At 40.9% G+C, this 25358-nt stretch overlaps 1 pseudogene; it reads right to left on the bottom strand.

Moving 5' to 3' along the window:
• Nucleotides 1-14092: 14092 nt before the first annotated feature.
• Nucleotides 14093-14855, bottom strand: LOC134486321 (dnaJ homolog subfamily C member 8-like; annotated as a pseudogene).
• Nucleotides 14856-25358: the final 10503 nt, after the last annotated feature.

Here is a 25358-nt window from a genome sequence, read left to right as displayed (position 1 = left end):
ATTGTGTAGATGTACCACATTTTCTGTATCCATTCATCTGTTGAAGGGCATCTGGGTTCTTTCCATTTTCTGGCTATTATAAATAAGGCTGCGATGAACATAGTGGAGCACGTGTCTCTTTTATATGTTGAGGCATCTTTTGGGTATATGCCCAAGAGAGGTATAGCTGGATCCTCAGGCAGTTCAATGTCCAATTTTCTGAGGAACCTCCAGACTGATTTCCAGAATGGTTTTACCAGTCTGCAATCCCACCAACAATGGAGGAGTGTTCCTCTTTCTCCACAACCTCGCCAGCATCTGCTGTCACCTGAGTTTTTGATCTTAGCCAATCGCACTGGTGTGAGGTGAAATCTCAGGGTTGTTTTGATTTGCATTTCCCTTATGACTAAAGATGTTGAACATTTCTTTAGGTGTTTCTCAGCCATTCGGCATTCCTCAGCTGTGAATTCTTTGTTTAGCTCTGAACCCCATTTTTTAATAGGGTTATTTGTTTCCCTGCGGTCTAACTTCTTGAGTTCTTTGTATATTTTGGATATAAGGCCTCTATCTGTTGTAGGGTTGGTAAAGATCTTTTCCCAATCTGTTGGTTGCCGTTTTGTCCTAACCACAGTGTCCTTTGCCTTACAGAAGCTTTGCAGTTTTATGAGATCCCATTTGTCAATTCTTGATCTTAGAGCATAAGCCATTGGTGTTTTGTTCAGGAAATTTTTTCCAGTGCCCATGTGTTCCAGATGCTTCCCTAGTTTTTCTTCTATTAGTTTGAGTGTGTCTGGTTTGATGTGGAGGTCCTTGATCCACTTCGACTTAAGCTTTGTACAGGGTGATAAGCATGGATCGATCTGCATTCTTCTACATGTTGCCCTCCAGTTGAACCAGCACCATTTGCTGAAAATGCTATCTTTTTTCCATTGGATGGTTTTGGCTCCTTTGTCAAAAATCAAGTGACCATAGGTGTGTGGGTTCATTTCTGGGTCTTCAATTCTATTCCATTGGTCTATCTGTCTGTCTCTGTACCAATACCATGCAGTTTTTATCACTATTGCTCTGTAATACTGCTTGAGTTCAGGGATAGTGATTCCCCCTGAAGTCCTTTTATTGTTGAGGATAGCTTTAGCTATCCTGGGTTTTTTGTTATTCCAGATGAATTTGCAAATTGTTCTGTCTAACTCTTTGAAGAATTGGATTGGTATTTTGATGGGGATTGCATTGAATCTGTAGATTGCTTTTGGTAAAATGGCCATTTTTACTATATTAATCCTGCCAATCCATGAGCATGGGAGATCTTTCCATCTTCTGAGGTCTTCTTCAATTTCTTTCTTCAGTGTCTTGAAGTTCTTATTGTACAGATCTTTTACTTGCTTGGTTAAAGTCACACCGAGGTACTTTATATTATTTGGGTCTATTATGAAGGGTGTCGTTTCCCTAATTTCTTTCTCGGCTTGTTTCTCTTTTGTATAGAGGAAGGCAACTGATTTATTTGAGTTAATTTTATACCCAGCCACTTTGCTGAAGTTGTTTATCAGCTTTAGTAGTTCTCTGGTGGAACTTTTGGGATCACTTAAATATACTATCATATCATCTGCAAATAGTGATATTTTGACCTCTTCTTTTCCGATCTGTATCCCTTTGATCTCCTTTTGTTGTCTGATTGCTCTGGCTAGAACTTCAAGAACTATATTGAATAAGTAGGGAGAGAGTGGGCAGCCTTGTCTAGTCCCTGATTTTAGTGGGATTGCTTCAAGTTTCTCTCCATTTAGTTTAATGTTAGCAACTGGTTTGCTGTATATGGCTTTTACTATGTTTAGGTATGGGCCTTGAATTCCTATTCTTTCCAGGACTTTTATCATGAAGGGGTGTTGAATTTTGTCAAATGCTTTCTCAGCATCTAATGAAATGATCATGTGGTTCTGTTCTTTCAGTTTGTTTATATAATGGATCACGTTGATGGTTTTCCGTATATTAAACCATCCCTGCATGCCTGGGATGAAGCCTACTTGATCATGGTGGATGATTGTTTTGATGTGCTCTTGAATTCGGTTTGCCAGAATTTTATTGAGTATTTTTGCGTCGATATTCATAAGGGAAATTGGTCTGAAGTTCTCTTTCTTTGTTGTGTCTTTGTGTGGTTTAGGTATAAGAGTAATTGTAGATTCGTAGAAGGAATTCGGTAGGGCTCCATCTGTTTCAATTTTGTGGAATAGTTTGGATAATATTGGTATGAGGTCTTCTATGAAGGTTTGATAGAATTCTGCACTAAACCCATCTGGACCTGGGCTCTTTTTGGTTGGGAGACCTTTAATGACTGCTTCTATTTCCTTAGGAGTAGACATAGGCTTTCAAATGGACATAGAAGAGTTGAGAAGAGTTGATGTATGGTGGCTTTCTGGGAAAGAAATATATCCATCTATGTAAAAATCTCATTAGTCTTGACAAATTCAGCAAAGAAAAACACACAAATACATGTAGTGAATCAAAATATCAGGGCTGAAAAATATATATTAGGAAAAACTCTTCTCCCAGAGCCAAAGACATCTGTTATAGATGAAGAAGGAAACACATAGCTAAATCCAAGAATATAGTACCCATGTTCCAAGCTCCCGTAATGGCTCATTAGACTTTGATTGCTCAGCATATTTTCTAGCCCAACATTTAAATGCTACCACAATCCTCCCCAACACAACATGGTCAAGTCTGTCCCAGCAATACCCCACCATCCTGACACCAAATTTCTGTCTAGGTCACAGTTTCTATTGCTGCGATAAAACACCACAGGCAAAAACAGGAAAGAGTTTGCTTGGCTTACAATTAAACTTCACAGCCCATCATCAAAGGAAGTCTGGGTAGGAACATGGAAGCCAAAACTGAAGCAGAGACCCAGAGGAAGCACTGCTTATTGTCTTGCTCCTTGTGGCTTCTTCAGTCTGCTATCTTTCTTTCTTTCTTTTTTCCCCATCTTTATTAACTTGAGTATTTCTTATTTACATTTCAATTGTTATTCCCTTCCCGGTTTCCAGGCCAACATCCCTCTAACCCCTCCACCCCTTCTTTATGGGTGTTCCCCTTCCCATCCTCCCCCCATTACCGCCCTGCCCCCAACAATCACGTTCACTGGGGGTTCAGTCTTGGCAGGACCAGGGCTTCCCCTTCCACTGGTGCTCTTACTAGGATATTCATTGCTACCTATGAGGTCAGAGTCCAGGGTCAGTCCATGTATAGTCTTTAGGTAGTGGCTTAGTCCCTGGAAGCTCTGGTTGCTTGGCATTGTTGTTCATATGGGGTCTCGAGCCCCTTCAAGCTCTTCCAGTCCTTTCTCTGATTCCTTCATCGGGGGTCCCGTTCTCAGTTCAGTGGTTTGCTCCTGGCATTTGCCTCTGTATTTGCTGTATTCTGGCTGTGTCTCTCAGGAGAGATCTACATCCGGTTCCTGTCAGCCTGCACTTCTTTGCTTCATCCATCTTATCTAGTTTGGTGGCTGTATATGTATGGGCCACATGTGGGGCAGGCTCTGAATGGGTGTTCCTTCAGTCTCTGTTCTACACTTTGCCTCCCTGTTCCCTCCCAAGGGTATTCTTGTTCCCCTTTTAAAGGAGTGAAGCATTCACATTTTGGTCATCCTTCTTGAGTTTCATGTGTTCTGTGCATCTGGGGTAATTTGAGCATTTGGGCTAATATCTCAGTCTGCTTTCTTATATAAGCCAGGACCATCTGCCCTGGGGTGGTACTGTACACAGTGGACTGGGCTCTCTTATATCACTTATTCACCTAGAAAATACCCTAGAGACTTGCCCACAGGCGATATGATGAAGCATCTTTTCAAATGAGGTTCGTCTCCTCCCACATTACTCTTGGGTCAAGTGGACAAAACAAAACAAAACAAACAAGATCAATAAAAAACAATTAACCAAGACAGTAAGAAACACAGTCAGTGGAACATCTGTCATTGACTGGAGTTATCCCTCACAGTGTCTAAGACTTGTTAAAGGAGAAGATCCCACTGTGCTGAGTACGATACAAATAAACCCTGTGTGTGGTAGCAGCTGTGTTTTTTTGTGTTCTTGTCCCTTGCTATATTGAGTGGGTGGTTTTTTCAACCAATTTCAGTCTGGGTTCAGAGATAAACCAATGCTTCATCCTTGTTAACCTTAGTCACACATGCTAATTTTTTTCAGTAGTTAATTATTTTTAATGTTTGGACCCACAGACAAAGATTCCTAAGAGGGTAGCATGAACTTCCTGGCACTGCTACTCACATGCCGTCTTATGAATGGCTCTTGTATTAGGCTTTAAAATCAGGGTGATTTTGCGTGATATTCCTGAATTCCCGACAAAGCTGTCACTATGGCCACAATACCTCTCTCAGGTGAGGACAGTACAAAGTTAAGGAGAAAATATCGTATTTTATAAATCAGCTACAATTTTTCCATGTGAGTAGAAAATACTCTGGTATGCAAATCTGTAAATATTCTTGAGTTACAATTTTTTTCAGCAGTTTATTCCAGAGCCAATTTTTCAAGAACTTTTACCGAAATTTAAATGTCAATCATATGCTGAAAGACCTATTGATAAGTTGCCTAAACTTCATAAATATAGATTATTTTCAAAGTGAAACGTTTTCTTTTTTTTTTTTTTTTCATTTCCATCTTCTCATAGACATATATAATCTGTTAACAAAAGAAGTTTCTAACAAACAGAAGAATGAAATACTCAGTGGATTCTTTTATGTTTTTGGAAAATCTCAGCAAATTTACCTTGAACACTTCACTTCCTGGTTTTAATCTGTATGGGAGAAATGGTTTCATGTGCCAAATTTCCAGGTATCAGTTCAAACACTTTTATTTTTTTGCTCTAGGTCTCCAGTGCTGCTTTTTTGAGATATATCTTCAGAGGGTTGGTGTGTGTCATTGTGGACTCACTTTTTAGCCACCCACAACATCTGAACCTTGGAATTACATGTGAGAGTGCATGGGCGGTTCTCAAAGATTACAAAGAAAATATCCTGAAAATATCTTCCAAGCCTCGAGCTTAAGTGCAATGAAAAAAAAAAAAGCTGGTAATTTAGTAACAAGGATACTCAATGAAAATAAGATGCTGTTAGTTTTTGTTTTTGTTTTTGTTTTTTAACTTTTTCTGTCCAAATAAATATTTTGTTTTATTTGTCCATAGACTGATAAATTGTCAAACACTAGAGAAAAACATATTTAGTGAATTGGGAGTCAGTGAGAGTCAAAGCCATTACATATATATAAAAGTCAACCATCCAGTATGAAAATGCTTCCAAAAATAATTGTGGGCAAAGCTGTGGCAGTAAATCAAAATGTGTCCTACTAAAGCCATTGCACTTCACATGTATTTAAGCTTTAGGCTGGAATATAAACTCAAGTCTGTCACCATCAGTCAGTCCTATTTCTGTTAGAATCAGCCTTTCAAAGATGTCTAAGGAAATAACAGGAGTTCAGGTTTAATTTTAGTTTTCAATTTTTCTACACAGTAAGGTCTTATTTTTTTCTTAAGGCAAAAAGATCCCACCCACATTTCATAAATGACTTGATTCACAGGCAGGTTCTGTAGGACAAGATGTGTTGACAGAAAGCTGGGCTAAGAAAGGCTGGTGTGGTAGGGACTCACCCTGCACTCTTGTTCTGCATGTGTTAATTTTGGAGAGGAATTATTTATGCTACCGTTGCAGATGTTTAGCCTAGAAAAAGCATGCTGTGGATGAGGGAAGGCTGAAGGCGGCTAAGGCTCACCCGGCAAAAAAACGTCTGGATCTGGAGTTTCTAACAAGCTTTTGTTTTGCATAAAAACACATATTGTCAAGGTTTTGTTTTTAAATACAAAATGGAGTGTTTGTTTTGTTTTGCTCTTTCTTTTTTTTAAAAAAGAAGGATATATTAAATTTACATTTAAGCACAGAGTTGCAGGGGAAGATTCACTCATTCTCCAAATGAGTTTTGATAAAGTTCCACACGTATAATCATTAAGAGGAATACCCATCTCACTATGGCAAATACATATCTGTCCAGGGTAGGAAGTGTGAGCTGCTTTCGCTAAACGAACTTTTTTTTTTCCAATCAAGAAAATCTACATTTCGGTCAAAATGCTCTGCTAAAAGCACTCCATTTTGTGGGCGCAGTGGCACAGGTGGCTGTTGGCTGCTAATTAAAGTAGCACAGACTTCGGATGTTTCCATAAGCACAGAAGGTGCTGCTGCAACGTAGATTTGCTAAAGAATACAACAGTGTCAGTCCCAGCCAAAATTGCTACCTGTATTTACTCTCTAAGGGAACGTGTACCTATCCGTAGAGAAGAGCAGACTTGTGAAAACAGGACGAGAGGGGCATCTAATGATTCCATTCCTGATACCGCGTTGCTCTTGTTTTCAAAAGCACTGAGGTATTTGTCACTTCAGCAAAATAGGTTAGCAGCAGTTTCCTTGGCTTATCCCAGAGGCCGCTGATCAGAGGAGCAAACGAGGCCCATCCCATCAACAGGCAATAGACGGCTACGAAGGGAAACCCCTGTCTCAAAAACAAAACAAAACAAAACAAGCCAGCAATAGATTGCTCCTCTGAAGCCACTGTTTTCTGATAGAAGGTTGTCGATGAGCATTCCACACTCCTTAAGAATTGGGAAAGGGGACTGGACACACCCAATCCCATCGCCTAGATGTCTGAGAAGAGGACAGCAGCTCATGTCTCAGGTGGGTGGTCCTCTCATCGGCTCCAGCAAGCATCTTTGGCAGCTCTCTGATATCTAGGGGATCCAGGGAGGCTGCACAGGTAACCGAGGCTACCCACAAATGTGGACTCCAGTGGATGCTGCTCTGACAGACCACTGAAGGTGACTTTCCCTTGGCTTAGAATCATTAAATGCAAGAGTCTGTGGTCACAAGCAACAGTGGTCAGGAGGCGATGGAACTTGAGTTGTGGAATTGTTTCCCACAGAGAAGTGATAGTGGGTAGCTCTTTTGCTAGCATGAAAAGCTCCGTAATCTTTGTTTGAGCAAAGGGATTGAACTCCAGCCGTGAATGTGTTCCTTCCAATCCAGTATCAATCGGTTTAGGTCAAATTTTATGTAACTTGGGAAAAATAAAATAGTTTCGATGTTACTTGCTGTAACAAGAGAGTGTAGCTAAGCACAGCTCATGAATATCTTATGAAGGCAGAGGCAGCTGTACTCTAGTAGCTTGCCCTGAGCTTTTGTATAAATAGCCTGCATTTAGAAACGGTTCAATTGACAAGAAGCTCGACTGGGGAATTAGCACATGGAAACTACCAACTCGCCAAAAAAACTTAAGTGGTATTAAAAGACTGAAGTTACTTTTAGACGATTCTTGAATTGAATTATTTAAAGTCCAGGAAGTCATCCCTTTAAAAATGTTTATTACATTGGTTTATGTATCCTGTGTTTGAGTGTAGACCACAGAGCCTGTGTGGCAGTCAGAGGACAGTTTGTAGGAGTCAGTTCTCTCCTTCCACCACGTGGGTTCTAGGGATTGAATTCAGACTGTAAGGCTTGGAAGTAAGTATCTTTACCCTCTAAACTTTAGTACCAGTTATAACTTATATTAGCAATTACCAGTCCATAGTGTCTCAGCATAAAAAAAATAACATTTGTAAGTAGCAACCTTTTGTTTCTCAAGTTCCAATGAAGTTATTTAGTTCATCTAGGTGGGCTTACCTGCATGACAAGCAATTGGTTTCTGTCCATTCTTCCATATATTAACAAATTTAGAGTAGATGTTATAATTCATAGCAAACGGTTGTTTCAGAATTGCAATGAATGTATCTTCATTTTGTAGAACAGTATCTTGATTTAAAAATGGCCCCATTATTATCACGTGCGTCAGGCTTCTTACTGTCATGACAAGATGCCAGATACACACAACTTATGGCAGAAAGTATTTGTTTTAGCTAATAGCTTCAGAGGATTCAGTCCACACTCATTGCTGTATCATTTCTTTCGGGTGACACAGAGCAGTGGTAGCATCAAGGCATCGGGAGCGTGTGTTGTTGCAAGCCTATTCACTTCCTGGGAGACAGAAAGTGGGGGCGAGACAAGATATGGCTCAGTAGTGACCTGTTTACATCTCTTATAGTTTCTATCACTTCCCAGAATAGCACCATCACTTGAGACTGTTGGAATACCTCTGTGGAGGTATGTTTCCACATATTCAATTGTTAATTCTGTGCCCTCAGATGGCTGAATGTTGGCAGGGTTTTGGTACTGTCATTTCTACACAATACCAGGTTTTCTATTTTGTAAATATTCATTCTTCCTCGCCTGCCTAAGGCAATCTAGAGTTGTACCTAATTGGATGTAATAAAGATCTGATGGGCAATAGCTGGGCAGAAAGTGGAGGGGGAATCTTATGGGCAGAGAAAGGGACTCTAGGAGAAGAAATCAGAGGTGGGAGATTCAGCCAGCAGACATGGAGGTGAACAGACAGACCAGAGTGGAACAGAGGTAGATGTGGTCATAGTAACAGGATTAGTCGTGTGAGAGTAGTCAGGAGATTGCCCAGCAAAAGGCCTAAATTTTAAATTATGAATAAGCTTCTGTGCCATTGTTTATATGGCCGACAGGACCAAGATAGTCCTAGAGGACTATAGGAGACACTTCAGTACACAGATAGACCCCGAACCTAAATATCATGAAGTTACTTTTTCCAAAATAACATTTTCCAAGGTAGTGCTCATGATCTGAACTTTCTGTTTCCATTTCTCTTCATCTTTTTTTTTCTTTTTTTCAGAGCTGGGGACTGAACCCAGGGCCTTGCACTTGCTAGGCAAGCGCTCTACCACTGAGCTAAATCCCCAACCCTCCATTTCTCTTCATCTTTTCTTACATTTGTGTGATTTGAACAAGAATGTCCCCATAGGCTCATATATTTGAATGTTAATCACCAGTTGGCAGAACTGTTTGGCAAAGATTAAAAGACACAAACTTGTTGGAGGAGTCACCCATCACTGGGTGTGGGCTATGAAGTTTTAAAAGTCCATACCACCACCCCACCTCAATCCCCGTTGAGCTACCTGCTGCCTGTGGATCAGGACATAAAGCTCTCAGCTACCAATCTAGTGCCTTGCCTGCATACTTTCCACCATGATGATCGGAGACTCACCCTCTGGAACTGTAAGCAAGCCCCCAGTTAAATGCCTTCTTCCGTAAGATCTGACTTGTTCATGGTGTCTCCTCACATCAATACAGCACTAAGACAAAGTGAGATTTTTAAAGGAGTTTTTCCACTCCAGTTTTCTATCTTTTGTAGTTCTTTTTAGATGTTTCTGGGCAGCCATGCTAGTGACCTACTTATATCTCCTATAGTTTCTATCAGAATAGCACCACCATTTGAGCACAGTTTCAACGTTGTGGTCAATCCAGGATATTATTTTTTTTTCATTTGATCGATCAGCTCATTTTAGGATGGGTCCTGACCTTCCTCATTCTATTGCCGATTAGTGAAGGCTTGTTTATGGTCTGGGATCTGAAGACTTACTCTTGGATTCCTTTACGACGAGAACTTTCAGATCTTTTATATATTCTCTATGAGCCTCAAGATTATCATTACGTGGAAGGGCCTGGCGAGAACACCAGGAGCAAGAAAGCCCTCTCCCAAAAGGCCCCAAAGCCTATATCCTCCTCACTCTGTCTTTCTCTAAGAAACCAGTGCCCAAAATTAACATCAGTTCTATCCAGGTATAGAGTTATCGGCCAAGAAACCAATCTAATTGGTCAGAAACTCCAAAGAACCCTCCAAGAGGGATTTAAATTCCTTTTTATATCTGAAGATAACTTACATCAGCACTCATAAGGGAAGCATTGACAAATCCAATTCCCCGCCAAGGAATCTTTATGAAGGTGATAAACAGAGGATGAAACAAGTCTTACAGAAGGGGTGTAAAGTCCTAGAAAGGACATTCTCCAGTATACCTTTATGCTGTCCCATGTCTTTTCTACGCCTGGGGAAAGGGGTTTCTTGAGAAGGGCTTGAGAGTGAAGTGAGGGAAGATAGAGCACTAGAGACGGAGGGAGTGGACGGGAGAGGACGCTAAGAGAACCTTAAGGTCAAACAGGGGAGTAGAGGGAGGGAATGGAGTTGGGGAGGAGGAGGGCCCCTGGGAAGGTCTGTTAGTAAGACGCCTGATTAGAATTGTAAGGGTAGGTAGTCCAAATGGTCCCGTAGGCTTCATCTTTATGGCTTTCAATTAAACCTGTTTGTGAGAAAAGACTGGATTCCTCACAGAATCCCCTCCAGTGTTCACTTTAGAACTGTCTTAGTGGACATAAATTCCTTAAGTCTGCTTTTTATCACAGACATAGTACTAAAGTAACTCCTAACGCCTTACCACTACATTAGTAAGTCAGAGCATCTCAGTCCTCATCGAAGGGGATTCTCCTTGCTGAAGATGGCGGTTAACCCAGAGGCTCCCAAAGCTGGTCAATCGTGCAGAGAATAAGGACTGTGGCATTTTCAGCTGTGAGTCAGACATAGATATCATATACCCCTCCGCCCAAGGCTCAGCGGTCTTCACAGAAGCAGAGGCAGCAGAGTGTAAGAACAAGAGGTGTCAATAACATCAAGGTAACTGTATTTTCCCCACCCAACAGGGCACACACATGAAATAACGACAGCATGAACAAGCATATGTGCAACAAACAAACCAACCAACCAATGCAGAGCAGGAAAGAGACTCCCACTGCTAGTTGAGGAGCTACTGTCATTTCCCAGAACAGATGTGTAGGATGATGTCACCCTGCAGGTGAAGACAGGTACGGGATAGAACTAGACCTGTCATTGGATGAGAAGGAAGGATGGGCGGGAGAAAAGTTTTAGAGGAGGAGAAGACTGGAGGAGAGAGAAGCAGCCGAGAGAGAACATGGCAGCGGATGTTAAGATTCCTCTCTGCACATCTACATTTGTTATGACTATTCTTTAGGGATGGATGTGTACAGGGCTTTGTATGTCTAGATGAGCAAACTATATCTTTTTTAGGTGGGCGATTATAACTTATCAATTGGATCAGAGGTTATTGTGTTGTGTGTTCTTTCATGTGCTGCTTTAATTGCGTTCAAGAGAGTGTGTGATGGCGAGACACACTGGGCCACCACGGAATTGGGATGTGTATAACTGGCATGGCGGCAGCCTGCCTTGGGAACTAGATGGGTAGAGAGATTGTTGCTGGGCTCAGAGAGTAGCCATCGGCAGTGTGATAATAGGATAGAGCTTAGTGACTGAAATGGTTTGTTGACAGAGATGAAAATATCCGACAGATGCCATGTGGCCCCACAGTACTGGCACTAGTGCAGGATAAAAGAAACCTTTTTTAATTTTATTGCAATATAGATGCTAGGAGAAGAGAGTCAGATTTCTCTAATAACGTGATCCCTGGTAGGTTGACCATAGTTCTGGGTAGGCACTGGTCCTGTTTTCTAGGTGGGAAAAACAAACTGGACATTATAGGGAAGGAAAGGCAAAGAAATCACAACAGTGGGTGGGAAGAGATGGAGAGGTAAGAACATGATTATCAGAAGAGTTGGGGGATGAATCTGTCCAATTATATTGTATAAGATTTTCAAAGAATTAGCAAAATATTTAAAAATTTAAGATTCTATAAAAAATGAAAGTTCAGTTCCTCTAAAAGACCAATTTGTGTGTGTGTGTGTGTGTGTGTGTGTGTGTGTGCGCATGTGAAGATATTTTATAGCAGGATACCTATATATATATATATATGTATGTATATATATATATATATATACATATATATGTTATTTGTTACAGGGCTCTACAACATATAAAGAAATATAACAAAACAGAAAAGATGACTAGGTCAATTTAGAGTACAGTTTGAGTTTGCAACTTTCCTTTTTTAAAGTAATTGATACAGATGGACAAAACTCAACTATGGAAATATGAACATAAACAATTCTGAGTCAATCAATGTTGATAGAATGTTCTACCTAGCAAAAAAATGCACATTTGTTGAAATGTACATGAATATTTTATTAAGCCATATGCTGATGCTTAAAATACATTGAATAAATTTTAAAGAATCAGGGCTGGGAAGATGGCTCAGCCATAAAGTACTTGCCCTGCAAGGCTGGACTTCTGAGTCTAGATCCCTAGGAATCAAATAAAACCAGTCATAGTACACGTGCGCGTGCAATCCCTTTGTGCCTGCAGGGAATGGAAGGCTACCACTGAGGAAGAATCTCTAAAAGTTGGCTGTGTTATAGTACAGCAAGTCCCGGCCCCAAACAAGATTGAAAGGAGAGGAAGGGTGCCCAAGGATGTCCTCTGACCCCCAGGAGCACAGTGACACAGCCTTGTCTGCTTATGGCCATTTCGTTACTTAGGGAGGGTTGCCTTCATGAGCATGGGTGGGGAGCTATTTACTTGAGCAAGAGCAACTTCACCAGTATCTGCATTAATGTGGATATGACTCTCTACCACCTGCCACAACTAACTGCCCATGACTCCTCCAGAAGGGTGAAGCCTCCTGAGTGCCTCTCACCTCTCCAACTGAATGTTGACGGCCTCTGCCTTGCATTGTTTTGTGCAGGTATCCACAACTGCTGTGAGTCTGGGCCTTCAAAAACCATGCCATGTTCAGAAGAAGAACAGCTTTATACAGCACCCCTTCCTACCCTATAGCTAGCAGTCTTTCTGTACCCCTTTTCCTCCAGTCCCTGAGACTTGAATGGGGATATTTATTCAGATCTCGTGTTTAGAGAGGAGCACTTGATAACCACATCCTCTCACATTAAGAGACTCTGCATTGACTATTACCCAGGATTTAGGATTCACTAGATAAGTGCATCTCAACCTTCCTAACCCTCTAAGTTCCTCTTGTTGTGGTGAAACCCAACCATAAAATTACAGCTCGCTCATACCCATAATTTTGTTACTGTCATGAATTTTAATGCAAACAACTGACTTGCAGATATCTGGAACATGGCCCCCTAAAGGAATTGCAGTCCACAGGTTGAGAACCACTGCACTAAAGAGAAAGCAATAGCTTTGCTTATTTAAATCATAAATAAGAGAGATCTTTTTATCTTAGATACAATATTCTAGCCTAAGAAGCTGCAAGGAGGAAAGAGAGTTAAACTTACAATAGAGGAAATAAATGACAAGAAATGCTGAACAGGGAAAATAATGCTACCCCAGAACTCACAGGAAGGACCCAAGTGCAACATTAATTTCAGAACTGGGAAGACAGGAACAGACTGGAAATTACTGGCCAGCAGGCAGAGCTGAATGAGTAAGCTTTAGGCCTGGTGAGAGACTCTGTCTCAAAAGCTAAGATAGAGAGGAACCAAGGAAGACACCATGCACATGTCCCTATGTACTAGTACACACACAGTGCACACACACATGCAACGCTTAAAAAAATCGAATGTTTAAAGTGTCAAGAAATGCAATAGAATGAGAAGGGAATAAAGCAAACCAAAAGAGTATAATTGAGGAGAAAATGTATCTTTGTGTGAAAACTTGGAGGAAGAAAGGGACATTAGGGAAACTTATGTAAGTTCTGTAAAGCTCATTTGTATTATTTTATCAATATTACTTTCTTTTGGGGGGGTATAAAAATTTACTATGTGTAAAAGACTATTACCACCCATGAATGCAGACAAGTGAGGACACAATGGGACAGACTGGAAGATGGCGAACTCTCTGGAAAGTGAACAGGTTTAAGTGACTGGAAGACCCGTGCCAAACACCACGGGACCTCAGAGCAACAAGTGAGTGCTGTGTGAGCCCACCAAGCCTCTCCTATTGGAGCAAGGGCCTCAAGGATGGCTTCCCAGCGTGGCTCAGGCTGATCTGGAGTCGGAGCAACACCACTGTAAGCAAGGCATTTATTTAATTGAAAGATTTCCACAAGCTATACATGACTTTCGAGCCACCGCAACTCAAATATAAAGCATTAAGTTACAGGCTGTGGGAAAAGAAGGCGGCATGAATCAGTAACTCCTTCCAGTCCTGGTGGTTCCGTGGGTAAGGATGAGAGGTTAGACCAAGCCCCTCCTCTCAATGTACAAAGAATTACTCTGATTGATATTAAATCGTATTGAAAACAAAATAGACTAAAAGGCAATCGCTACTCTATGTTGGTGGGGGTGGAGAAAGAATGAGTCCTTGAAGCAGGAGGAGGCAGTGGGGAGACTCTGGCTAAGGAGGCTCCGCAGTGATCTGCTGCTCACTCCCATCTTGACTTTCAGTGGCTGCAGAAAGGTCTGATTCTTCTTCTCCTTCTTCCCCTTTGTATTTGCCTGGAAAATTCGCCAACTGTCCACTCGGTCCTGACTTCCCTCAAAGTTTTTCCACCACTCTCTCGAGGCTTCAATCTCCTCTTCTCTCTGTCGCTCCCTCTCAAGCATTTCTTTGGCTTTTCTCCTTTTCCTTTTAATCTGAAGCTCAGCAAACAGCTTCATGGTCTGTTTGTAGACTGCCTGTTTACACGGCATTTTTTTTTCTGCCTGAATTACATCCGGGACCCTCTTCTTTTGTTGCTGATCCAGAAGTAACTTGTAAGCTTTGTCCACAGCTTCAAAAGCCTTCTGTGCCCTATCAGCATCATCCTGGTTTTTGTCAGGATGCACCAAGATGGACAACTGGCGAAACCTCTTTTTTATTTCTTCATCTGTCCCTTCAGGATCTATTTGAAGAACCTCAAATGGGTTCAGATTAAAGTAAGAGGAACCAGGACAAGTCGATCTTTCAATCTGATTTTTGGACGTTAAACTGAATCTCTCTTCTCTATTTGCTTCACCTCACTGTAGAAGGTCATAAATGCCTCCTCGGTGCTACTACCAATGCCAAAGCACCACTCTCTCCCGAAGCGGCCATTTTTCCGACTAGCCGCCACGTACGATATTACTTTCTTAATTCAAGTAACTGTAATATAGTAATGTAAGAGAATGCTCTTGTTTTGAGCAGAGATTTCATTCCAATATATCAGAGATTTAAAAGAAACTAACAAACCATTACATCAACAGAAGAAAAGGTAAAATCTTATTTATGTCAACATATCCTAACAAATGAGTTGATAAACTTCACACATCCATTTATGATAAATGGAAAAGACAAAAAATCATTTTCTTTCCAAACCAAGAATAAAAGAAATCTCAATATGATAAAAAAGAGAGGTCAATAAATATTCTACAGCTAAAATTATAATTAATGGCAAAATACCCAACATTTTCCCTAGGTAGGGACCTTCTTTTCCTCAGGCTATTCTTCATTTCTATCCTTGCACATCTTTTAGACAGAAAGAATTATGGATCTGAGCTTTGACTGTGGGATAGCAACCCCATCCCTCACTTGATGCCTTGTCTTTCTGCTGGAGGTGGATTCAATAAGTTCCCTCTTCCACTGTAGGGCATTTCATCTACCCCCCCTTTGAGTACTGAGAGTCTCTCACTTCCCAGGTCTCTGGTATATTCTAGAGGGTCCTCCCAACCTCCTTCCTCTGGAGGTCACCTGTTCCCATTCTTTCTGCTGGCCCTCCTTCCTCCCACCCAATACCAGATCATATTCCTCTCCCCCCACTCCCATTCCCTTTCCCTCTCCTGTCCCTCCCTCCCTCCCCCTTGTGGTTGCTTTCTTCTCCCTCCCAAGTGGGACTGAGGTGTCCTCAGTTGGGCCCTTTTGAGTCCTCACTTGTTGACTTTTTTGAGTTCTGTGGACTGTATCTTCGGTATTATGTACTCTTCTTTTTTTTCTCTTTTTTGGCTAATATCCATTTATTAATGAGAACATACCATGTGTGTGTCCTTTTGGGTCTGGGTTACTTCACTAAGGATGATATTTTTAGTTCCATCCATTTGCCTGCAAAACTCAGGATGTCCTCGTTCTCCTGGGCTTTTCTATTGCCCCTTTTAGCTTCCCAAATAAATGGTTCAGAGACCTGATATATTTATTAAAAGCTCCAGTCACCAAGCTGGGCAGGTTTCACGCTATTCTAACCTAACTATGCTGCCCGGGATTACATCCCAGTTTACTTTCCAGCCACGTGTCCATCACCTGTCATCTTGTCACTCTCTGGTCTCTGGTCTCCTTCTTAGCTGTGTTCTCACAGTGACTCTCAGCCCACTCGAGACCCCCGCTTTCTCCTTCAGGGCATGGAAATCCCACGTTTTCTCTCTCGCTCAGCTAATAGGCTGATCAGCTCCTTATTGCCCAATCAGAAGATGATGGAGAACAATGTTTGACAAAGTAATGAGTCAAGAAGTGCTTCATACTGAGGACAATAACAAAACACGACTGTACACAGATTTTTCAGGTACCGAAATCAGAATTCAAATATACAGTGTGCAAAATGTTCCCCAACACCCCTCCTCTCCTTTTTACCATATCCTAACCTAGAATAGAGTCCACACCAGCTCCTGAAAACCCAGTAGACGCACACCCCACCCCCAGAAGCCAGGCCAGCATCCTGAACCCCAAGGTACCCATAGCCAAATCAGAAGCCTTATATACTGTCAGAACTCCAGGCCCCAACTTGAGCAGTCCCACACTGCTGGCCAAGGGGCCCAACTCAGGTAGAGACTCTTACCTCAATCACAGACCACTCTAGCCAGAAGACAATAGAAGAAACAGAAACCAAGGAAGAAAACACCTAACCAACAAACACAGAAATCAGCACCTAGAACTATAATCACTCTAAATCCAGATGCTTAAACTTCAGAACATAATCAAGAACAGCCAGGACAATATGTCACCACGAGAGCCAGTCACCCCACTATATTAAGTCATGAGTAGACCAATACAACTAAAGCACAAGAAAACAGCCTTAAAGTCAACTTTCTGAAGATGGTAGAGGACCTTAAAGAGGAAATGAGCAAATCCCTTAAAGAAATCAAAGAAAAGACAATAAAAATGGAGATAAATCCCTTAAATAATTTCAAATGAAGCCAGGAAAAACAAACAAATAGTTGAAGGAAACAAATAAAACTCTTCAAAACCTGAAATGGAAATAGAACCAATAAAGAAAACACAAACTGAGGGAATTCTGGAAATGGAAAATCTAGGTAAGCAAACAGGAACTACAGGGGAAAGCTTCACCAATAAAATACAACAGAGGATAGAAAGAATTTCAGGCATTGAGGACATGATCAAATAAATAAAGGCATCAGTCAGAGAAAATGTTAAATCTAAGACATTCCTGACACACACACACCCAGGAAATCTGGGACACTGTGAAAAGACCAAACCTAAGAATAATTGGAAGAGAAGAGGGAGAATATTCACAGCTCAAAAGTTCAGAAAATACGTTTAACAAAAAATAGAAGAAAATTTTCCTAACCTAAAGAAGAACATAACTATAAAGGTACAAGAATCTTATGGAACACCAAATTGTTTAGACCAGAAAAGAAAGTCTCCTTGCCACATACTAATCAAAACACTAAATACACAGAACAAAGAATGAATACTAAAAGCTGTACAAGAAAAAGGCCAAGCAACATATAAAAGCAGACCAATTACAATTACACCAAACTTCTCAACGGAGGCAAAGCCTGGACAGATGTGCTACAGACTCAGAGACCACAGATGCCAGCTCAACTATACCCAGTAAAACTTTGAATCACCATAGATGGAGAAAACAAAATATTTTGAGTTATAGTCAAATTTAACAATATCAATCCACAAATTCAGTCCTACAGAAGGTATTGGAAGGAAAGCTCCACCCAAAAGAAATTAATGGTGACCACAAAAACTCAGGCAATAGATTTCTCACACCAGCATAACTCACAGAAGGAACACACACACACACACACACACACACACACACACACCAATACAAGTACAATAAAATAACATAAATTAACAGTCATTGGTCATTGATATCTCTCAATATAAATGGACTCAATTTCCTAATAAAAAGATACAAAATGGAGGCAAAAATAAGATCCACCCTTCTGCTGCATACAAGAAACATACCTCAACATCAAAGACAGGCATTAACTCAGAGTAAAAGGTTGGAAAAAATATTCCTAGCAAATGTCCTCAAGAAACAAACTAGTGTAGCTATTCTAACATTTAACAAAATAGAAATCAAACCAGAATTAATCAAAAGAGATGTGGGAGGATCCTTTAAACTCATTAAAGAAAAAAAAATCCACTAAATGACATCTCAATTCTCAACATCTATGCTTCAAACGTAAGGGCACCCACATCTGTAAAGGAACTATTACTAAAGCTTAAATCACACATTGATGAGGGGAGACATCAATATTCCAATCTCACCAATGAACAGGTTACTGAGACAAAAACTAAACAGAGACATAATGGAGCTATCAGATATCATGAAGCACATAGAACTAACAGATATGTACAGAACGTTTCACCCAAATACAAAAGAATATACCTTTTTCTCCGCATCTCACAAAACATTCTCAAAAGCTGACTACATTCTCATTCACAAAGCAAGTCTCAACGGATACAAGAAAATTGAAGAAAAAAAAAAAAAGCAAAACAAAAACATAGAAACCAATCCTATCAGACCATCATGGATTAAAGCTGGATTTCAACAACAAAAGAAACAACAGAAAGCTGCTAAACTCATGGAAGCCAAACAACTGTATACAGCATGACTACTGGATCAAGGCAAGGATAAAGAAGGAAATCAAAGACTCCTAGAATTCAATGACAATGAATGGACAAAATACCCAAAGGTATGGGACACGATGAAAGCTGCACTAAGAGGAACGTTCACAGCACTAAGTGCTTTCATAAAGAAGTTGGAGAGATCTCATACTAGCAACTTAACAACACACCTAAAAACTCTAGAACAAAAAGAAGCACACACAGTGAAGAGGAGAAGACAGCAGAAAATAATCAAACTCAGAGCTGAAATCGGTAAGAGGAATCAAAGAGAACAATACAAAGAATCAATGAAACAAAGAGCTGGTTCTTTGAGAAAATCAACAAGATAGACAAACTCATATTCAAACTAACAAAAAGGCATAGAGACAGTACCCAAATTAACAAAATCAGAAATGAAAAGGAAGACATAACAATGAGGAAATTTGAAGAATCACTAGGTATTACTTCAAAAGCCTGTACTCCACAAAATTTGAAAATTAAATGGATGATTTTTCTCAATAGATAACACTTACCAAAGTTAAGTCAAGATTAGGTAAACAATTCAAAAGGACTTATAACCCCCAAGGAAATAGAAGCACTCGTTAAAAGTCTCTCAACAACAACAACAACAACAAAGTCCAGGGCCAGATAGTTTTAGCACAGATTTCTACCAGACTTTCACAATAGCTAACACCGATACTCCTCAAATTATTCCACAAAATAGAAATAGACAGAACATTACCAGTTTTTCTAGTGAGGCCATAATCACCCTGATAGCAAAACTACATAAAGATTTGACAAAGGAAGAGGATTACAGACAAGTTTCCCTCATGAACATTGATGCAAAAAATAATAAAATACTTGTCAACAGATTTCAAGAACACATCAAAAAGATCATGTACCATGATCAAGTAGACTTCATCACAGAAATGCAAGGATAGTTCAGCACATGAGAATCTGTCAATGTAATCCACAATATAAACAAACAGAAAAAAGCTACATGATCATCTTATTATACACTGAAAAAGCCTTTGACAAAATCCAACGTTTCTTTCTTTTTTTTTTCTTTTTTTCAGAGCTGGGGACCGAACCCAGGGCCTTGCGGTTGCTAGGCAAGCACTCTACCACTGAGCCAAATCCCCAACCCAAATCCAACGTTTCTTAATGATAAAAATTTCAGAGAGATTAGGGATACAAGGCACATGCCTAATATAATAAAGGCAATTTATAGCAAGCAGATAGCCAAAATCAAATTAAATGGTAAGAAACTCAAAGCAATTTCTCTAAAATCAGGGACAAGACATAGCTGTCTACTCTCTTCATATCTATTTTAATAGTATTTGAATTTCTAACTAGAACAATAGGATAACTAAGGGAGATCAAAGGGAATACGAATTGGGAAGGAAGAAGTCAAATGTTGTTGTTTGTTGTTGATATGATAGTATACATAAATGACCTCAAAAATCCTAGCAGAGAACTTCTTTAACTGATAAACATCTTCAGCAAAGGTTAACTCAAAAACATCAGTAGCCTTCTTATATGCAAATGACAAAGAGACAGAGAAAGTAATCAACACCCTTCATAATAGTCACAAATAACACAAAGTATCTTGGAGTCAATTTAACCAAGCAATTGCAAGACCTATATGATTAAAAATTTCATGTTTTTGAAAAAGGAAATTGAAGAAGACAACAGAACATGGAAAGATTTCCCATGCACACAGATCAGTAAGATCAACATAATAAAAACGCATCTTACCAAAAGCAATCTACAGATTCAACTCTATTTCCATCAAAATTTTAACACAGTTCTTTACAGACCTTGAAAGAATACTCGACTTCCAATGCAAAAACAAAAAAGCCAAGATACCTAAAACAATCCTATATAATAAAAGAACATCTAAGGTGTCGCCATTGTCGATTTCAAGCTGCACTACAGAGCAATAGTAATAAAAACTGCATGTTACTAGCATAAAAACAGTCAGGTTGATCAATGGAGTCAAATTGAAGACTCATAAATCCAAACACGCACAGACACCTGATTTTTGATAAAGAAGCCAGAAATAACACAATGGAAAAAAGGCGGCATCTTTGACAAATAGTCCTGGTCAAACGGGACATCTGCATGTAGAAGAATCTTTGCAGATCCATATTTATCTTCTTACACGTGTAAACAAGTGGATCAAAGACCTCAACATAAAACCAGAAACACTGAATCTGATAGAAAAGAAAGTGGGAAATAGCCTTGAGCACATTGGGACAACTTCCTGAACAGAATATCAGTAGTGCAGACACTAAAATCAACAATTAACAAATGGGTCAGAAATTATTGCTGATGCTGAGAAGTGCATGCTGACAGGAGGCTGATATAGCTGTCTCCTGAGGGGCTGTGCCAGAGCATGACAAATACAGAGGTGAATATTTGCAGCCAACCATTGAACTGAGAACGGGTCTCCAATGGAGGAGTTAGAGAAAGGACTGAAGGAGCTGAAGGGGTTTGCAACCCCATAAGAACAACAATATCAATTAACCAGAGCTCCCAGGGACTAAACCACCATCCAAAGAGTACTCATGGACAGACCCATGACTCCTGCTGCATATGTAGCAGAGGATGGCCTTGTTGGGCATCAATGGGTCCTGCCAAGGCTTGATGCCCCAGTGTAGGGATGTCAGGGTGGGGAGGCAGGAAGGGGTAGGCAGGTCTGTGGGGGATACCCTCATAGAAACAGGGGAAGGGAGGATGGAACAGGGGGGTTATGGATGGGAAACAAAGAAAGGGAATAACATTTGAAATGTAAATAAAATAATATCCAATAAAAAATTATAAATAAAAAAAAGACAAAAAACAAATGGGACCTCATGAAACTGAAAACCTTCTGTAAGGCAAAAACACTGTCATTCAGACAAAGTGACAGCCTACAGAATGGGAAAAGCTTTTCACCAAGTACACATCTGACAGAGGAACATCCGAAATATATAAAGAACTCAAGACACTAAACTTCAACCAACTAAATATAATCCAGTTTTAAAAATGGAGCACAAATCCAAATATGATTCTCAACAGAGAAATCTCCAGTGGCTGAGAGACACTTAAAGACATGTTCAACATCCATGACCATCAGGGAAGGGCAAATCAAAACAACTTTAAGGTTCCAATCTTACACTTATCAGAACGGCTAAAATAAAAAAAACTCATGAGACCGCTCATGCCGGCAAGGATGTAGAGCAAGGAAAGCACTCCTCCAGTGCTGTTGGAAGTGCAAACTCGTATAGCCACTTTAGAAATCAATATGGCGGTTTCTCAGAAAATTGGAAATTGATCTACCTCATGACCCAGCCATACCACTCCTGAGCCTATAATCAAAGGCCACTCCATCCTACCATAAGGACACTTGCTCACCTACGCTCACCACAGCTTTATTCAGACTAAACAGAAACTGAAAACGACCTTGATGTCCTTCAACCAAAGAATTAATTTTACAAAAAGAAGTGGTACGTTTATACAACGGGGTATTACTCAGCTGTTAACATAAAAACGACATGATGAAACTTGCTGGGAAATGGATGCAGGTAGAAAAAGATAAATGATCCCGAGTGAGATAACTCAGACCCCAGACGAAAACTCGGTATGCACTCGGCTTAAGCGCCTACTAGCTGTAAAGTAAGGAATAACCGTGCTACAATCCACAAACCAGAGAGGCAAATTAACAAGGAGAGGTTCATTGGGGAAGGGGAAATAGAATACATTTTATGGGTGGACTCGGAGTGGGTGCGGATGAGAAAAGGAGGGGTCAGGTCGTGGTGATCTAGGGACAGAATACTGAGATGACTGGAATTACGGGGCATTGTGGGAGATAGAAACCTAGTGCAATGGAAACTCCCTGGCCTCTACCAGGGTGACACTAGCAAACATTCCTAGTAATGGGGAACAGGAGCCTGAACTGGCCATCCTCCAGAACCAGACAAGGCCTCAAATGGGGATTGGGACTCCAATCCAGCCACAAAACCTCCGACCTACAGTTTGTCATGCCTACAGGATGAGCTGGGACTGAAGCCTAGCATAATTGACACCAGAGTGATTTCATCCAGCAACTGATGAGAGCAAATGCAGACTCCCACACCAAACTTAAGGTGGAGCTGAAGAGGATGGGAGGAAGGACTGGAGGAGTCAGAAGGATCAAAGACACCACAAGAACACAGTCCACAGAATCAACTGAGTGGGACTCAAGTGGGCGCACAGAGATCAGAGAACCTGTAGGGATCTGACCTAGGGCCTCTGCTTTTATCTTGTGGTTGTGTAGATTGGTGACCTTGTGGGACTCCTAACAGTGGGAACCGGGGATGTCTCTGACTCTTGCTTGCCTTTGGGACCTTTTCCCTCCTACTGGGTTGCTTAGTCCAGCCTTAATATCAGAATGTTTGCCTGGCCTTATTGTAGCTTGTTGCCTTGTTTAGACGATGCCCCTCCCTGGAAGGCCTGCTCCCCTGGAAGGCCTGCTCTTTTCTGAGAGGAGGTGAAGGGAAGATGGATTTGGGGAAAAAACGAAAGGGCGTGCATAGAGGAGACTGGGGGAGGGGAAGGAGAAGAAACTGTGTTTGGGATGTAATACATGAGAGGAGAATAAATTAGGAGGTAGAAAATACTATTTATAGTGGAACAAAATGTTGAAATAGTTAAAATACTGGTTTTGTTTTTGGTGTATGTATGTCTTTGGTGTGTGTGTGTATGTGTGTGTGTGTGCTTGTGTTTGTGAGTCTCTCGCTCTCTCTCTCTCTCTCTCTCTCTCTCTCTCTCTGTGTGTGTGTGTGTTTTAGTGTTTGTTATAGAATGTGGAATCTCTCCATGTTAGATTATGCATTTAGTAAGAATATACTTAATCTGTATACTAAAAACTATAAAAATATTGCCAAGAAAAATTAATGAAGATAAATTAAATGGAGAGAAACTACCCTGGTTTGTGGCTTGGCAGACAAATAACTCAACAGGGCATACATATAATAGTCTAGAGGGCCTGCTGGTCCTCCATTACCGGAATTGTAATGAATTCCAATCTTGTAAGGGTAACGGGATGCAGTCTCACAGTGTGAGATTGAAAGTGACAGAGATGACCATATAAAGACAGCATAATTGTTATGGGGGCTAACAGGCAAAATTTTAACATCCTTTATTTTCTTTTCTATAAAATGAATATTTAAAACTAAGCACAAAATAAACATACTTCAGAAAGAGTGGGGGAGGGGAGAGAGAATAGATAATTTCAAATGTTTTCAACTATTTTATCTTAATAAGAACAAGCAATATGAAATGGAAAGAAAAAGGGAAACTAAGAAAAATGGGTGGTTAGAAAATTATACAGAAGAGAGCAATTCCTCAAATGACATATCAGTGAGAATATTGGCAAGCCATCATTTTCAACTGTCAAGAAATGTAACTAAATCGTGTTCGTGGGAAAGAGGAAGGTGGTACCAGGCAGCCCCATCCATCAATCAAGAGGAAGGAGGGGCCAGGCATCCCAATCTGTCAATCAATGCTTGCTTGTTATTTGTAGAGAAATGTGGGGAGGAGTGCTATTGAGCAGAAAGGCATATTTTGAACAAAAGTAAAATCCCAAAGGTTCTAATTTAGTTTCCATGGCTGTGATAAACACAACTAAAGGCAAGTAAGAGAAGGGTTATTTGGCTTACAGGTTTATAGTGTATCATGGAGAGAAGCCAAGGCAGGAACTTGGGTGAGAGTCTGGAGGAAAAACTAAAGCAGGGGCCATAGTGGAATGTTGCACATTGGCTTGCTTTCTATGACTTGCTCCCTATGACTTTGCTCAGCTACTTTTTTTTTTATAGATCCCAGGCCAACATGCCCAGGTGTAGTACCATTTGTGATGGGCTGGTCCCTCCTACATCTATTAGCAGTAAAGAAAATGACCCACAGACCCACAGACCCAGACCTACAGACCCACAGGCCCACAGACCCACAGATGACCCACAGACTCAGACCCACACACCCACAGACCCATGGACCCACAGATGACCCACAGACTCAGACCCACAGACCCACAGACCCATAGACCCACAGATGACCCACAGACTCAGACCCACACACCCACAGACCCATGGACCCACAGATGACCCACAGACTCAGACCCACAGACCCACAGACCCATAGACCCACAGATGACCCACAGACTCAGACCCACAGACCCACAGGCCCACAGACCCACAGATGACCCACAGACTCAGACCCCCAGACCCCCAGACCCATAGACCCACAGATGACCCACAGACTCAGACCCACAGACCCATAGACTCACAGTCCCACAGACCCACAGACCCATAGACCCACAGATGACCCACAGACTCAGACCCACAGACCCACAGACCCATAGGCTCACAGTCCCACAGACCCACAGACCCACAGACCCATAGACCCACAGATGACCCACAGACTCAGACCCACAGACCCACAGGCCCACAGACCCACAGATGACCCACAGACTCAGACCCACAGACCCACAGACCCATGGACCCACAGATGACCCACAGACTCAGACCCACAGACCCACAGGCCCACAGATGTGGTCAGATGCCAATGAGGTGGAGACAATTCATCAGTTCACACTCCTCTTCCCAGGTGACTTTAGTTTGTATCAAAAATAAAACATACAAAAACAAGCAAAAAAAAATTCTTAGCCTGCACAGCTCAACTTTGAGAATGCCAAAGTGTTTTACTTAGGCTATTTAACAAGCTAGAATTTTAGTTTTAAAGAAA

Source organism: Rattus norvegicus, chromosome 3, assembly GCF_036323735.1.
Source record: "Rattus norvegicus strain BN/NHsdMcwi chromosome 3, GRCr8, whole genome shotgun sequence".
Classification (NCBI taxonomy): domain Eukaryota; kingdom Metazoa; phylum Chordata; class Mammalia; order Rodentia; family Muridae; genus Rattus; species Rattus norvegicus.
This window is presented reverse-complemented; position numbering and strand designations above follow the sequence as displayed.